Genomic DNA, 15,148 nt, shown 5'->3' on the forward strand with positions numbered 1-15,148 from the left:
GTCCGCCCAAGGATTATTTCATTCTCTGGGAGAAAGTACCTTATTTTGACTTGCTACTTACTGCTGATTAGGTAAGTTACAGGTTAATCTGTAGATATTTTTTTTGGTCCAGTAGAGATGGAAATAACGTCTATCTTTCAGAAACGATAACTGCAAAGGTTATAGTTTTACTGCCCTCCAGGACATTAACCAGTTTTGTCTCTAATTGAGCAAACATTTCAACTTGCCTTTCCTGGCAGACTATCTAAATCTCTGCTCCCCATGCCCTGTGAGCCAGCTGCTTCCCTCGTTAATGAGCTAAATAAATCTTTGACATGTGTTCACAATGTAATTGTAGGCGAGCCATGTTTTAACATTTTGAAAGTTGTACTTTAATATACTTATTCTATACGCCATCACTACTGCCCTGTGTACTCTTTCCATCTTTACAATTTCTTTCTTGAGTCTATATTGGATCAAAGTTTTTATGTCACTATTATTTTACACTCTTAACTATTTCATCACATGAATATTATAGATAGTTTAGGGGTTATGGAGGACTTGGAGGGTAAATTAAAGGCATTATGTCTTCCTTTAAATGTGGGTCTTTTCTAAAGACTGGGAAATAATAAAAACAAACAAAGGTTTTATCACAAAATTAAGATTTCTGAAAAACTAAGTTCTGCTTTTCCAATATATTTGATCACTACCCCCCACACAGCAGCTAGTTGCTCATTTCAAACTCCTACCTTTCTTCTCTTCAAATTGTTTCTTTTTTTTCCTAGCCCATCTAACATTCTAGTCTAATTTAGAAATCAGGCCTATCACTGTCTCTTGAAATATACTACCCTCTACCAATTTGCCATTTTCTCCAGAAAAATAAATAACACGCATTGAACGCCAAGTGCCAGACACGTACAAGACTGTTCATGTGCAGACAAATACACCAAGAAACCAAAATTATTTTTAAAATAAACTGTAATCTTTACTTGACTTTCTAAAAACATCATAACCCAGTGATGACTCTCAAAAACCTCTTTTCTCCTCATCTCTACTTTTCCACTCCATAAAGCAGAAAATCTTTCTTTCCTCCTTTGCATTTCTATATATTATTATTATATTGCAATATATTACATGAACCTACTTAGCTTCTATGGCACCTAAATATGTTCTCTTTGCTCTACTCATTCTCTAGATCCCGTATCAAATGCCCACAAATGTAAAAAGACCAGAAATGGTCTAATTATGCTTGTCTCTCTTCCACATGCAACTCTGATTATCTCCACTGTACACATGAGGTCGCTGAGTCCTAAAGGCCACACCGTAGGATGTTTGAGTTCAACACACTTATGGGATGTCAGGATCTGGTTTCTTCTCAACCACACTACACTACTACTCAAGACTCATCTAGTTCTAGACACTTCCAACATGCATGATCATTGGGGAAGCAAAGTGATGCTTGGAAAAGGTAAGGATCTTGGCCACAGTCGTATAGCAAGGTAAGAACTGGAACGTAAACTCACGACCTTCCAGATGTAAACCTGTCATCTTCAGCAATGTATTTACAAGTATTTGAGCACCCTGCCCAAAAATCTTTGTCATAGAATCCCCAAGTCTTTTTCATTTTATGTTCTTGTACTTGATTTCCTAACATCACACCTCAGTGCTGCTTCCTCATGTACCTCATACCATCTTAAAGAGAATGAACATCTTTATTTTTTTATATCCCTAGTGCAGGGATCAATAAACACTTATTAAATGAATGGATGACATGAAAAGGATAGTAAAAATCTATTCTACATACGTTGGAACATTTTTTAGTATGCTGGGGGAAGGTGCAGCTATTCTTATTTGATGTTATGTAATTCAAGACTTTAATATTAAAATTATGTGAACATTATGAAAAAATACAGATTCCATGTGAATTTCAAAAGATCGAAGCGTGACACTCCAACGTCATGTCTGCTGATGACAGACGGCTCCGTGCTGCGCCTCACACGCTCTGGAGCGTCCCCTCCTCTCACCGCCACCGCGAGGGCTCCACTGGGAACACCCCGGGAGACTGACTACGGGACTCTTCATCAAACCTGAGTAACACACGAAGCTTGTAGAAAAATTATCCCAGACCCTTTCAGATGCTTTGAAAACTCCACATTAAGTTAATTGCTGTTAATTGATTATTGAATTTGTTGGCATCAAAGGATTAAACTCAAAGGCAAATGAAGGCACTAAAATTAAGCTGCAGTTTTCCCTATACAGTGGTCACCTGGATAATATGCAACATGCTTGGTTAAGCCTTTAATATTTTTAAAAATGGAAACACAAAAATTACAAATTATTATAGTACCCAAGAATATAACCCCAGTCTTACAGAGGTTGCCATTGATCCAAATATCACTTTAGCTAACAAATTCAGCCTTTTCCAAACTTTTCTAATCAACTTGTTAACAGGTGTTAATGTGTACCTATATTAACCAATTTATGTATGTTCTCCCATGTTCTCACTCTCCACTCTCCAGGGAAGTGAAACTAGATATTAAAACCAACAAATCAGTAACTTGGGAGACAGAGAAAGAGAAACAAACATCCTAGAATACCCACCCTATAGATAACCAACCCCTGAATAATTAAGAGTTTAATATAACACTGTATTGTTCCAAACAACAAGTGTTGGCAAAGGCGTGGACAAATCAGCACCCTCTAACGTTGCCGGTGGGGATGGAAAATGGTGCAGCCACTCTGGAAATAATTTGGCAATTCCTCAAAACAGTAAACATAGAGTTATCATATGACCCAGCAATTCCACTCCTAGGTGTATATATAAACCCAAGAGAACCGAAAACTTATATCCACGTAAAAACTTGTACATGAATGTTCATTGCAACATTACTCATAATAGTCAAAAAGTGGAAACAAACCAAATACCCATCAACCAATGCATACAAACGTTAATAGACCCACATAACTGAATATTATCCAGCCATGAAAAGGAAGTATTGATACATGCTACAACACAGATGGAACTTGGCAATATTATTCTAAGTAAAAGAAGCTAGGCACAAAAGGCTACATACTGTATGATTCTATTTATATGAGATGTCCAAAATAGGCAAATACGTAGAGACAGAAGGTAGATTAGCGGTTGTCAGAGGCTGAGAGAGGGTGAGATGGGGAATGACTGCTAACAGGTACCGGGACTCTTTTTTGGGATGAACAAAATGTTCTGGATCAGTTAGTGGTGATGGCTACACAACTCTCTCTCTCTCTCTCTCTCTCTCTCTCTCTCTCTCTCTCTCTCTCTATGTATATACCCTAAAACCATTTATTGAATTGTAAATTTGTGAACTTTATGGGCTTCATATTTTAATAAAGCTGTTTTCAAAAGTTGTATTGTCCACTTCCCATGAATTTAGTCCTAATTCATCCTTAAAGGGAGCACTGTTTGACTCCCGTTACAATAAACAAACATTTTGTAACTGTCCTTCAGGTAAGAAAACCACTGTGACTTCCTTGGATAGGTACAGATGGAAATACTGATTAAATTCCTGCAAGTAAGGTCACGATTCTACATACCTTTAAGCAGCCAGAATTTTGAATAGTGTAACAAATGATTCAGCCGTAGAATAAACAGCGTGTTAGAAGAGGAAATACTTGTCCTCCCACCTGAATGTAGCAGACCCAGTCTGTCTATGGCGTGAGGATGGACAGGGGGCTCAGGGCAGTTATTGGTTACCAAGTTCTAAAACTGTTACAGATCAAGATGTAAATTAACTATCTTTTAAAGATTCACTTGAGGGGAGGCGGGATGAAGAACTAGTAACTCATTTCCGTGGTCCATGACTTACTACGCGTGGACTCGCACTCACATGCAGCAAATGCAGTAAGTACTTCTCGCCCCCGTCCTACCTGCCCAGCGACTTGGCATGTTGTATTCACAGTGCTGGACGGTGCTTTTCCGCCAGCGCTTCTAACATTTCTAACAACGCGTACCGCACCCCGCAAAGGGCCTGGGAATTCTCCTCTCCAGCGCCTGTCCTACTCTTACAGGCCCTAAACAAAACAGAAATCTCAGTGTGCTTTCTTTTCTTCTTTTTTAAATCCTATGTTTGAAATGATGCAAAGTTTGGGACACTTTTAATTGCACATTTAAATAATTTTACATATTGGCACTCGAATCATAATTTGCGATTTAGCCACTCCACGTACCACTGCAGTCTCAGGGATCTGGAATCTCTGTCTGTGAGGGAGGCTGCTAGAGTCCATGAACCGTAGATCAAGGAGGCACTCACCAAGGACTCGGCCACCGGCCCCGGGGTGAAAAGCCGGGAAGTTGGACACCTTGTACAGCTGCGAAGGTAAGTCTCCTCTGGAATCTCATCTCAAATTTCTGCTTCTCTTCTGTGTTTCCGCGGTCCTCAGAACTTCCTCCCTTCTAGACTCACGGGAAGGTATCGAAATCCCCGAATCAGTCGTCGTACTGTGCACTCTCCAGAAACTCCCCGCGTCCATCTCGTTCACGGCTGCGGCTTTCTCGCCCAGCACGTCTGACGCACGGAGAACTCAACAAACTGCCGGGTGCACGAATGGCTACGTGGTCACACTAATCACTCTGCCTCCCTACGCTCTCCTAAACGCTCTTCTTGTTGTTTTTGCCACTGCACCTCTAAGTGCCAAATCTAATGGACTCCTTCCAGAAAGAATCCCAGTGATGTTCCTGAGGGCTCCGGGGCCGTAACCACTGATTCCACTCCAAGCTTCCTTCCTGCCTGGTGGCTCCTTCTCCGTCCTTACCCATTTCCTCAGTTCTGCCCAGGCCCCAGGTTCCAAGCTCAACTGGCTTCTCCAGCCACTCGATGTACCTGAGTGGCCACTGTGACTGTGTCACCCACTCCTCTCCGCCCCAGGTGAATCCATCCTAACAACAGCTGGGGAGCGTCCCCGCCAGGATCCACCCTCACACTCCGATGCACCAGCTGAAGTCATCGGCTCTGCAGTCCCCCAGCACAGACAGTACCACACGGCGTCTTCTGTCAACCCCACCTCAGCTGTCCAGGTGTCCCCAGCAGCGCTGGCCGCCTTCCCTCTCTCCCTGTCCTGACCCATTCCCCACCCACACCCCCGGTCTCTGCAGTCACTCCTGCCCACCCATTTGCTCTGCCACCGCCCTACCTCAGAGCTGTGTCACTTCTCCCCAAGACCTGTTCTCTCAATCCATTCAGATCCAGAGGAATCACTGTCTACAACAGCTATAGCCTTACAAAATTTCTTAACCAATAAGACTTGAAAGTCAAAATTACTACTTGATCCATGGGCTGCAGAATGGATGTGTGTCAGCAGGCATGAATACAACACTAATTTCCTCATACATCTCCATCAGAGTTCTTGGGTAACTAGGTACATTGTCAATAAGCAGTAATACTTTGAAAGGAATCTTTTTTTCTGAGCGGTGGGTCTCAAGAGTAGGCTTAAAATATTCAGTAAACCTTGCAGTAAACAGATGTGCTGTCATCCAGGCTTTGTTGTTCCATTTAGAGAGCACATGCAGAGTAGATTCAGAATAATTCTTAAGGGCCCAGGATTTTTGGAATGGTAAAGGAGCACTGGCTTCAACTACAAGTCACCAGCAGCATTAGCCCCTAACAAGAGAGTCAGCCTGTTCTTGGAAGCTTTGAAGCCAGACATTGACTTCTCCTCTCTAGCTATGAAAGGTCTAGATGACATCTTCTTCCAAAAAAGGCTATTTCATCTACATTGAGAATCTGTTGTTCCGTGTAGCCACCTTCATCAATTATCTTGGCTAGATCTTCTGGACAACTTGTTGCAGCTTCTCCATCAGCACTTGCTGCTTCACCTTGCACTTTATGTTACAGAGACGGCTTCTTTCCATGAACGTCATGAACCAATCTCTGCTAGCCTCAGACTTTTCTTCGGCAGCTTCCTCACTTCTCTTAGCCTTCATGGAATTAAAGAGTTAAATCCTTGCTCTGGATTAGGCTTTGGTTTAAGAGAATGTCGTGGCTGATTTGAACTGCTATCCAGACCACTAAAACTCTCTCTGTATCAGCAATAAAGGCTGTTTCACTTTCTTATCATTTGTGTGTTCGCTGGAGTAGTTCTTTTAATTTCCTTCAAGAACTTTTCCCTTGCACTCACAACTTAGCTAACTATTTGCTGTAAAGTGTTTGCCCAGCTTTTGGCCTCTTTGCTTTTGACACATCTTCCTCACTAAGCTTAACCATTTCTAGCTTTTGATTTAAAGTAGAGACATGTGACTCTTCCTTTCACCTGAACCCTCAGAGGCCGTTGTAGGGTTATTAATTGTCCTAATTTCAATATTGCTGTGTCTCAGGGAATAGGGAGGCCCAAGGAGAGGGACAGAGACAGGAAACAGCTGGTCAGTTGAGCAGTCAGAACACACAACATTTATTGGAGAAGTTTACTGTCTTCCATGGGTGTGGTTCGTGTCAGCCCAGATCTATTACGATAGTACCATCAAAGATCACTGATCACAGATCAGCATAACAGATATAATAATATGGAAGAAGTCTGAAATATTGTGGGAATTATAAAAATGTGACACAGAGACACGCACACACTGTTGGGAAAATGGCACCAACCGACTTGCTCCACATGGGGTTGCCACAGACCTTCAATATGTAAAAAATGCCATACTGCAAAACACAGTAAAGTGAAGAGTGATAAAACGAGGTATGTCAGTAGCTGTTTTCCACGTTCCTGCCAAACTTCTAAGAAGAGAAGGGTGGGGAGATGCAAGGCAATGACTGCGTGTGAACAAAGCCAGCCGAGAACTGCGGATGGGCAGGGCTACCTGGAAGAGCGGCCGCCTGACACTCAAGAGCTGGACCTGCTTCTACCTCCGGGGATGATCCCGCAACAGAAAAACAGACCTAGCTGTGGCTGTTTCTCCTTTAGCTGGCAAAAGAACTCACGGGCCCTGAAATTCCTGGAAGTGCACAGGTAGTCACAGCACAGGGTCTAAAAACAGGTGATACTGCTTTGAAAAAGGTAGTTTCTTGCCAAAATGTCAGCACACGTCACCTGGTGTTTGCTGAGACAGCCTCCTCAAAGACAAGGATTGATCAAAGTCTCTTTGTAGGTTCTTCTCAATTTGCATAAACCTACGCCTACACATCTGACCTATGCTGAGGCTCTTTTTAACCAAACAGCCTATTAAATGTGCCTTTACGGAAATGAAACCACCTTCTTGATAAATTAGCCAGTTACAATTTCCTGAGGATATACAAAAACCAAACACACTACTATTTTCAGTCCTGTCTCTTGGTCTTCCTTCCTTCACTTTTTCTCATTTGATCCATCATGGTTTTGTTCATCTCAAATAAGTTGCCCTGTGGGTGCTTCTCTCTAAAACCCGTATTTTCCAGGCAGAAAATTAATCATTGCTATGCTTTTTCCTTGGGTTTCTGAAATTGAAGGCTGAGAAATTCTGAAAGGTAAATAACTTCTCTTCAGCTACTGGGCCTAGCACAGTGGCACGATTTAGACCCTGAGGACGACCCGAAATCATTTCAGCTGGAATCTTGACTTAGAGAGCATTGTTGTTCTATTTTTTTTTTTTTTAGTTCTCTGATTTAGGATACTCTGTCACCAGTTTTGCTGGGCCATTGCTGCTGTTCCTTCTCGCATACCCTCTTCTGTTCGAAGATTATTGTCATCCCCCCATCAAATACATGACACGGGACTGTGTGTGTCTGTGACGTACCATAAACTTCTGACTTTGGTCCTAGTAGTGATTCCCAGTTGCTGGGATAGCATCAAATTTTCCTGCGCCTACTCACAAACTTCCCAGTTTTCCACTTTTACTTTGTAATTATGTACCTCATGTTTGCAGGTGAAGGGAAGATGACCTGCCTGTCTCTTCACGTACACTATAACACCCACATTTCCTCACTTGGAGGCTGCGATGGTTAATTTTGTGTGTCGGTGTAGCTAGGCCGTGGTGGCCAGTGTGGTCAAACACCAGTCTAGGTGTCACTGTGAAGGTCTTTTTTAAACGTGATTGACAGTTAAATCAGTAAACTTGAGGAAAGCAAACAACCCTCCATAATGTGGGTGGGCCTCGCCCAATCAGTCGAAGGCCTTAAAAGTAAAGACTGAAGTCCCTAGAGAAGAAGGGAATTCAGCTTCAAAACTGCCTTAGGATTCAAAACTAAAACACCAACTCCAGCCTACAGACCTGCCCTGCTGATTTTGCACTTACCAGCCCCCACAATCATGTGAGCCAAGTCCTTTAAAATCTCTGCCTCTCTGTTTACACACACACAGTGTTGGTTCTGTTTCTCTGGAGAAGCCTAACATGGGGTCATGAATGAAAATTGCATTTATTTGTATGTATTCTAAATTAAATCCAGGTAATTAGAAATATTCAATAAAATGCATCATATATGACATTTAAAACACCATGCCTGTTATGTTAAAACTAATGGTTGGCTTAAGGTTTCTGAATTAAGACCATATAAAAGACCGATAATCACGATGTCAAAACTTACACAAGACTATTAATGGATTTAAAATTAAAGGAGTGATTATTTCCAGAGGTGATATAAAAGTCATGACTTAATTTGGTCCTTTCAAATCTCAGTCCCTTAAGTTCTTTGCAAAGGTTTATTTCTTACTAAATGGATCTCCAGATAGCTTTAGAATAAATTATAGCCTTGAATCAGGAAAATCTAAATTATAGGCCCTTAAAAATCAAGCTCATGGCAGTACTTTGCTAATAAATAAAATCCCTTGTGAAAAAAAATCTGTCATAAAGCAAGCAATAAAACTTTACTGAGGGCCTGTCACATGTGGCAGGCACTATTACAAACAAAAGCATTTATTGTACAGTCTTTTGTAACGCAAACTAGCATCTACCCAGCTCCACAAACACATGTCACAGTATGGTGCTTCAGTCCTCATTATTGGGAAAGGCTTATGTTGAACTACTTAAAGGGGGGAAGTGCCCAAACCGGCAATAAATACAATCACAGAGCAGATCCCCAGGAGAACAAAATGCAACGCTACGTGCATGTACTTTTCAAAACACTGGCTCCCAGTGCCCACTCCGAAAGGCGTAGGCAATTTCCCAAGGAACCACCACTATATCTACTCAGATTCTAGAATAGTAAAGAAGTGGTCACTTTCTGTAGACTCTGCCACTTAACCTCAAACTCAGAATAACAAAATAATGGATTTTCCTCTAACTCTGATTTTCATCAAGATAATTAAAGAACTATTTTATTTTTAAAAAACAATCTTGACCCATCTTACCTTTTCAAGTCTTGAAAATGCCACTACAGAGGTCACACCACAGTAGGCATGATTTTATTTTAGGTCCAGTCACTTGGCAGGAGAGCTCAGACCATGAAATTATCAGAGCTTTGAACTTTGTCCTGCACAGAATACAAAAACCCACCGCTGTGATTTGTAAGTTTGTGCTGTTGCCTGGCATTCAGTTAATCTATAACAACAATTACACATCAGAGAGAAAAAAAAAATCAACAAGTTAAATATGTACTCTAGAAAAACCAAGACTGGCAACAACAACCAAAAAAAAGTGACAAGTCTTTGCGATTTGGTTGGCTGTGCGTGTGCGCTTTCTCCCCCACTGTCCACACGTGCGAGGGCATACGCTGGTGACCACAAGTTTCTGGACTGGTGACTGCTCAGCCCACCCTGGGTCCACTCCACAGCTGATGGTTCTGTTGAGCTCAGTGGTTCTGGGTACAAAAGAAAAGCAAACTGCCTACCTGGGTTAAGGACGAAACTAAAAACTTTTCCCCAAGAATTTTCTGTATCGAGTTTCAACATCCAGATGACTTTAACCTTGATTTTTCAAAATAAGTCATTCTCAGCAAGCACTGATACCAGATAACCTATTTATTTAAAATCAGTCATTCAAACACAGCAGTCAGCATATGTTGCAGATAAAGAAAAAATCCGCAGAAGTCTCTTAACTCTTCACTTTGCACTTTATTCCAAGTTTCTTCTCCCAGCAGTCCTGCGAAGGACGTCGGCTTTTCGCGGTGACTTCCCTCTGAGTTTGTCTCTGAGTTTTGGAGTATAACGTCTGCTCAACGTGTTGTGTGTATGAAATGAACCAATATGTGAGAAATACCGCGTGGCACTGTGTCAGAGAATGCTTCCGGAATTATTTTTAAAAATTACACAGAGCAAAATGAGGATGAGAAGGAGCCTCCAAATCTCCAGCCTCAGTGCAGAGAAGAATCAATCCACTCATCTCTCTGCTCGCTCCGCCCCAGGGCTGCTGACAGGGAAGGCCACTGCTACAACGGAGATATAAAGCAATGAAAGTGTCAACTTGCACCTCTTTGAAAACTTTCTACATGGAAAGAGAGTCAACCTTGGGACACTATGCCTTTTTGTGTACTAAGTTAAAGGTGTGATGATGCCCTTGTCAAACGTTCCTGGTTCTGCCATTCAGTCTTGGTTGGGTTTCTCGGCAGTTTTCCAGAGTGAAGTCGTAAAGAATTAAGGTCTATCCTGAAGGAAACTTGTGTGTGTTATATTTGACTTATATTTGAAAAAATGTATATTCAGTTTATGTGATTTTATATTTGAAAAATTCAGCCCTTTGCCAAAAACTCTTCAACATGCAAACAGAAAGAAATTAGATGAGAAAATTTAGTCTCAGAGGGTGTTGGAAATAATAATAACCAGCCCACAATGGTGACTTTACTATTTACTACACTGAGGGCATTCAGGCACGTAGCAAGTTTCGTTACATCTTTCCTGGCAAGTTACGTGAATAAGGACCACATGTGAGGAGATGCCCTTCTTCAGAAGCTTCATACACTCTCACCCCAAATGTACCAATAAAAATAACGGTGCCCTGCAAGCCAATAACCCCCCCGTGGGCACCGATGCCACCACTGTGAGCAATGCCACTGTGTTCCCTACAGGAGCTGCCTTTGGTTTCATCAGGTTTGGTTTAATGGACTCGCTTTGTTTGGCCTGATTAATGAAGTGGAACAACATACTGAGTTTTTCTAACACTGATAAAATCTGCACAGCTAAATATATTTTAACCCTAGCAGAACAAAATTACCAGAAATGAAGACTTTTAAAAATTAAGGGATATACCTTAAGGAAGAATAACTATATAACCACAAACTCTTAGCATTGCAGCCTCGATCGTCCCATCTGTAAACTGAGGCTAGCGTAAAAGGATCTTTCTCAACCCTACGACTCTCAGCCTATCCAGAAACAGGTCTCAGCTAGCCAGACTGCCTTCCCAAAGCAAGAATCCTTCCTAAGGAAAAAATAAACTCTGAAGGGAAGTTTTCCACAATTAGTTTAATAATGTCAGCAAAACTTTTCATTCAAACATTTTTTGTGTGCCAGACACCGTATGAGGTGCTGAAGATGAAGAGTATATAAAAAACACAATTACTTAACATACAGCACTCGCTGAACACCGGGCCCTGTGCTGAGTGCTTGTTGCTGAGTCTCTCTGAATTCCCAGAAGGACCCCAGGAAGCAGAGACTCATCCGCATGTGACACACGAGGATGTGGGGGAGGGAGGTCTGCACGGCGGTCCAGGCTATGCCACCCCAGAGCCCACGCTAAGGCGCTTCCTCAGGAACTCACAATAATTATGGCCAAGGAAAAATGACAGTCTTTAACCAAACAGCCCGAAGACATTCCAAAGAATTAAAACAGAACATAGAGCACTCCTTTGTGAAAGAATTTAATGAGAATTTTTAAATTTCAGCTAATCAGCCATTAAAGAAAATCAAAGACTTTGAACCAATTCATCTATTATTTCAAATTACTATTAGGACATGGGTAACACAGATTTAATGTTAAAACATAAGTATTAGAGTATGGTTAACAATTTAAAAGGAGCTTAAGTCATCAATTGTTAGTCTTTACATATTGAGTGTACACTAGCATGAAGTATTGGCCTAAATAATTTATATATTTTATTCTAGTCCTCACACAAATCCATGCTGTGTATGAGAAAACAGACTGAAGGCAAGGCTCAGAGTCCAGTATTTAACCCAAAATGAGAAAGCCAGGACTGAGATCCAGGAATGCTGCCTCCCAAATTCTCTTTTAACTATATTTAGGCCTATGTTTGAAATAATGTGCATAGTCATTATTTATACGACTGTGTAAATATTTATATATACACAGATACATAAAGCACATAAAGATGTTTACTCATACGAAGATATTTCTTAATGTCTACCTAATTTGGAGATACTCATACATACTGGGAAATCTTGAATAAGATTTTTCAGAGTCTTTAAATCCACATAATTGAATAAAATGTTCTACTTGTCCTTACTGCAAAGTGCAGGGCACCTCAGGACACTCAAGGGAAGCCAAAAGCCCGGTCACAGCCCTCAAGCAGTTTGCGATCAGTGGAGCAGACAAAAGGGGCAAGCATGAACCCCAGAGAGTGTGACAACCTAGTGCATGATTATTTACGCCCCTGGGCCTTACACATTAAGTGCAGCAGTTCAGGAATAAAAGCAGCTTCAGAGGCAGGATAATCAAAGAAAGCTTTATGGAAAAGGTAGGATCCAACCATATGTCCATGAAAGATGAAAACTCTGAGTAGCTTAGAGAAAGAAGGATATGATGGCATAAAAAATGGTTGTGTTAGTCCTTTCAGAAATTAAAAACAAATAAGGAGAATAAATACCACTTCTTCACAAAATCTTCCAAAAAACAAAATAGGAGAGAACCTTGTCAAACTCATATTACAATGTTGGCATAACCCTGATAACAAAACCAGAAAAAGATATCACAAGAGTAGAAAACTACAAATCAGTATTTCTTATGGATACAGACACCAAAATCCTCAACAAAATACCAGCAAACCAAACCCAGCAACGTGTAAAATTCCTACTCACAGTGGCCAAGTAGGATTTATCCAAGGAATGCAAGGTTGGTTTAACATCCGAAAATCATTTAATATAATACACATTCTCAATAAAGAGATCCCCAAAAAATGATCATCTCAATAGACACAAAAAAATATTGAAAAATTAAACTCCCCTTCATGATAAAAACACTCAATAGACAAGTAGAAGGGACTTCCTCTAGCTAATAAACAACAGCTACAAAAAAGCCACAGCTGACCTCATACTTAATGGTGACAGACTGGATGCTTTCCAAGATCAAGAACAAGGATGCCTGCTGGCATCATTTCCATTCAACATAGTTCCAGAAGTTCCATCCAGGACAATTCAGCAAGAAAGTAAAAAAGGCACCCAGACTGGAAAGGAGGAAATAAACTATATTTAATATCTCTACTTCCATGTGACATGATCTTATACAGAAAAAGTACTAAAGATAACACTAAAAAACTATTAGACTAATAAATGAGTTCAGGGAGGTTCCAGGATAAAGATATAGTCATGCACCACATAAAGACATGTTGATCAATGACAGACAGCATACACTACGATGGTCCCATAAGATTACAACGCAGCTGAAAACTTCCTGGTCCCCAGTGACATCATAGCTGTCCTAACACAGTAGCACAACACATTGTCCTGTGTCTGTAGTGATGCTGGTGTAAACAAACCTACTGCACTGCCAGTGTATAAAAGTCTAACACATACAATTATGTATAGCACATAATACTTGATAATAATAACAACTATGTTACTGGTTTATGTACTTACTATACTATATTTTTATCATTATTTTAGAGTATATTCCTTCTGCTTATTAAAAAAAAAATTAACTGTAAAACAGCCCCAGGCAGTCCTTCAGGAGGTATCCAGAGGAAGGCATTGCTATCACAGGAGATGACAGATCCATGTGTGTTACTGCCCCTGAAAACCCTCCAGTGGGACAAGATGTGGAGGTGGAAGACAGTGATGTTGATGATCCTGACCGTATGCAAGCCTAGGGTAACTTGTGTATTCATGTCTTAGTTTTTAACAAAAAAGTTTTAAAAGAAAAAGAAATGTTTTAATAGACAAAAGCTTACAGAATAAGGAGACAAAGAAAGAATAAGGAGGTAAAGAAAAAAATTGTTACAGCTATACAATATGTGTTCTGAGGTAAGTGTTATTACAAAAGAGGAAAAAAATTAAAATGTGTGCAAAGTAAAAAAGTTATAGTAAGCTAAGGTTATTCTTTAAGAAAGAAAAAATTTTGTATAAATTTAGTATAGCGTAGGTACACAGTGTTGCCAAAGTCTACAGCAGTACACAGTCATGTCCGAGGCCTTCACATCTACTCTACTCACCCACCCAGAGCAACTTCCGGTCCAACGAGCTCTATTCATGTAAGTGCCCTATACAGGTGTACCACTTTTTATCTTTTATACTATATTCTTAACGTACCTTTTCTATGGTTAGATGCACAAATGCTCACCATTGTCTACAGTATTCAGTACAGTAACATGCTGTACCGTTTGTAACTAGGAGCAATAGGCTATACCACATATCCAAGGTGTGTGGTAGGCTGTGTATGTGCGTTCAATGATTTTCACACAACTACAAAATTGCCTAACAATGCATTTCTCAGAATATATCACTGTTGTTAAGCAATGCACAGAAAAAAATTAATCACATTTTTTATATACTTGCAATGAACAACCCAAAAAGGGAATTAAGAAAACAATTTCATTTACAATAGTATCAGAAAGAATAAAATACTTAGGAATAAATTTATCAAGAGATGTCTAAAACTTATACTCTATAAACTATAAAACATTGTTGAAAGAAGTTTAAGAAGACCTCAATAAATGGATTCATGGATTAGAGAGTCAATATTGTTAAAATGGCAATATGCCCCAAATCAATCTACATATTCAATGCAATCCTATCAAAATCGTGGCATAAATTTGTAAGCTGAACCTACAACAGATAAGAAAATCCAAAGGACTCAGAGCAACCAAAACAATCTTCAAAAGAGAACCAATAGAATGAGAAAAGATACTTGCAAATCATGTATCTGATATGAGTCAAATATCCAGAATACATAAAGAACTCATAACTCAACAACAAAATGGCAAACAACCCAACTGAAAAATGGGAAATGGGGGCTGGGCTCAGTGGCTCATGCCTGTAATCCTAGCACTCTGGAAGGCTAAGGCAGGAGGATGGCTTGAGGCTAGGAGTTCGAGACCGTCCTGAGCAAGAATGAGACCCCCATCTC

Source organism: Lemur catta, chromosome 13 (genome assembly GCF_020740605.2).
Source record: "Lemur catta isolate mLemCat1 chromosome 13, mLemCat1.pri, whole genome shotgun sequence".
Classification (NCBI taxonomy): Eukaryota; Metazoa; Chordata; class Mammalia; order Primates; family Lemuridae; genus Lemur; species Lemur catta.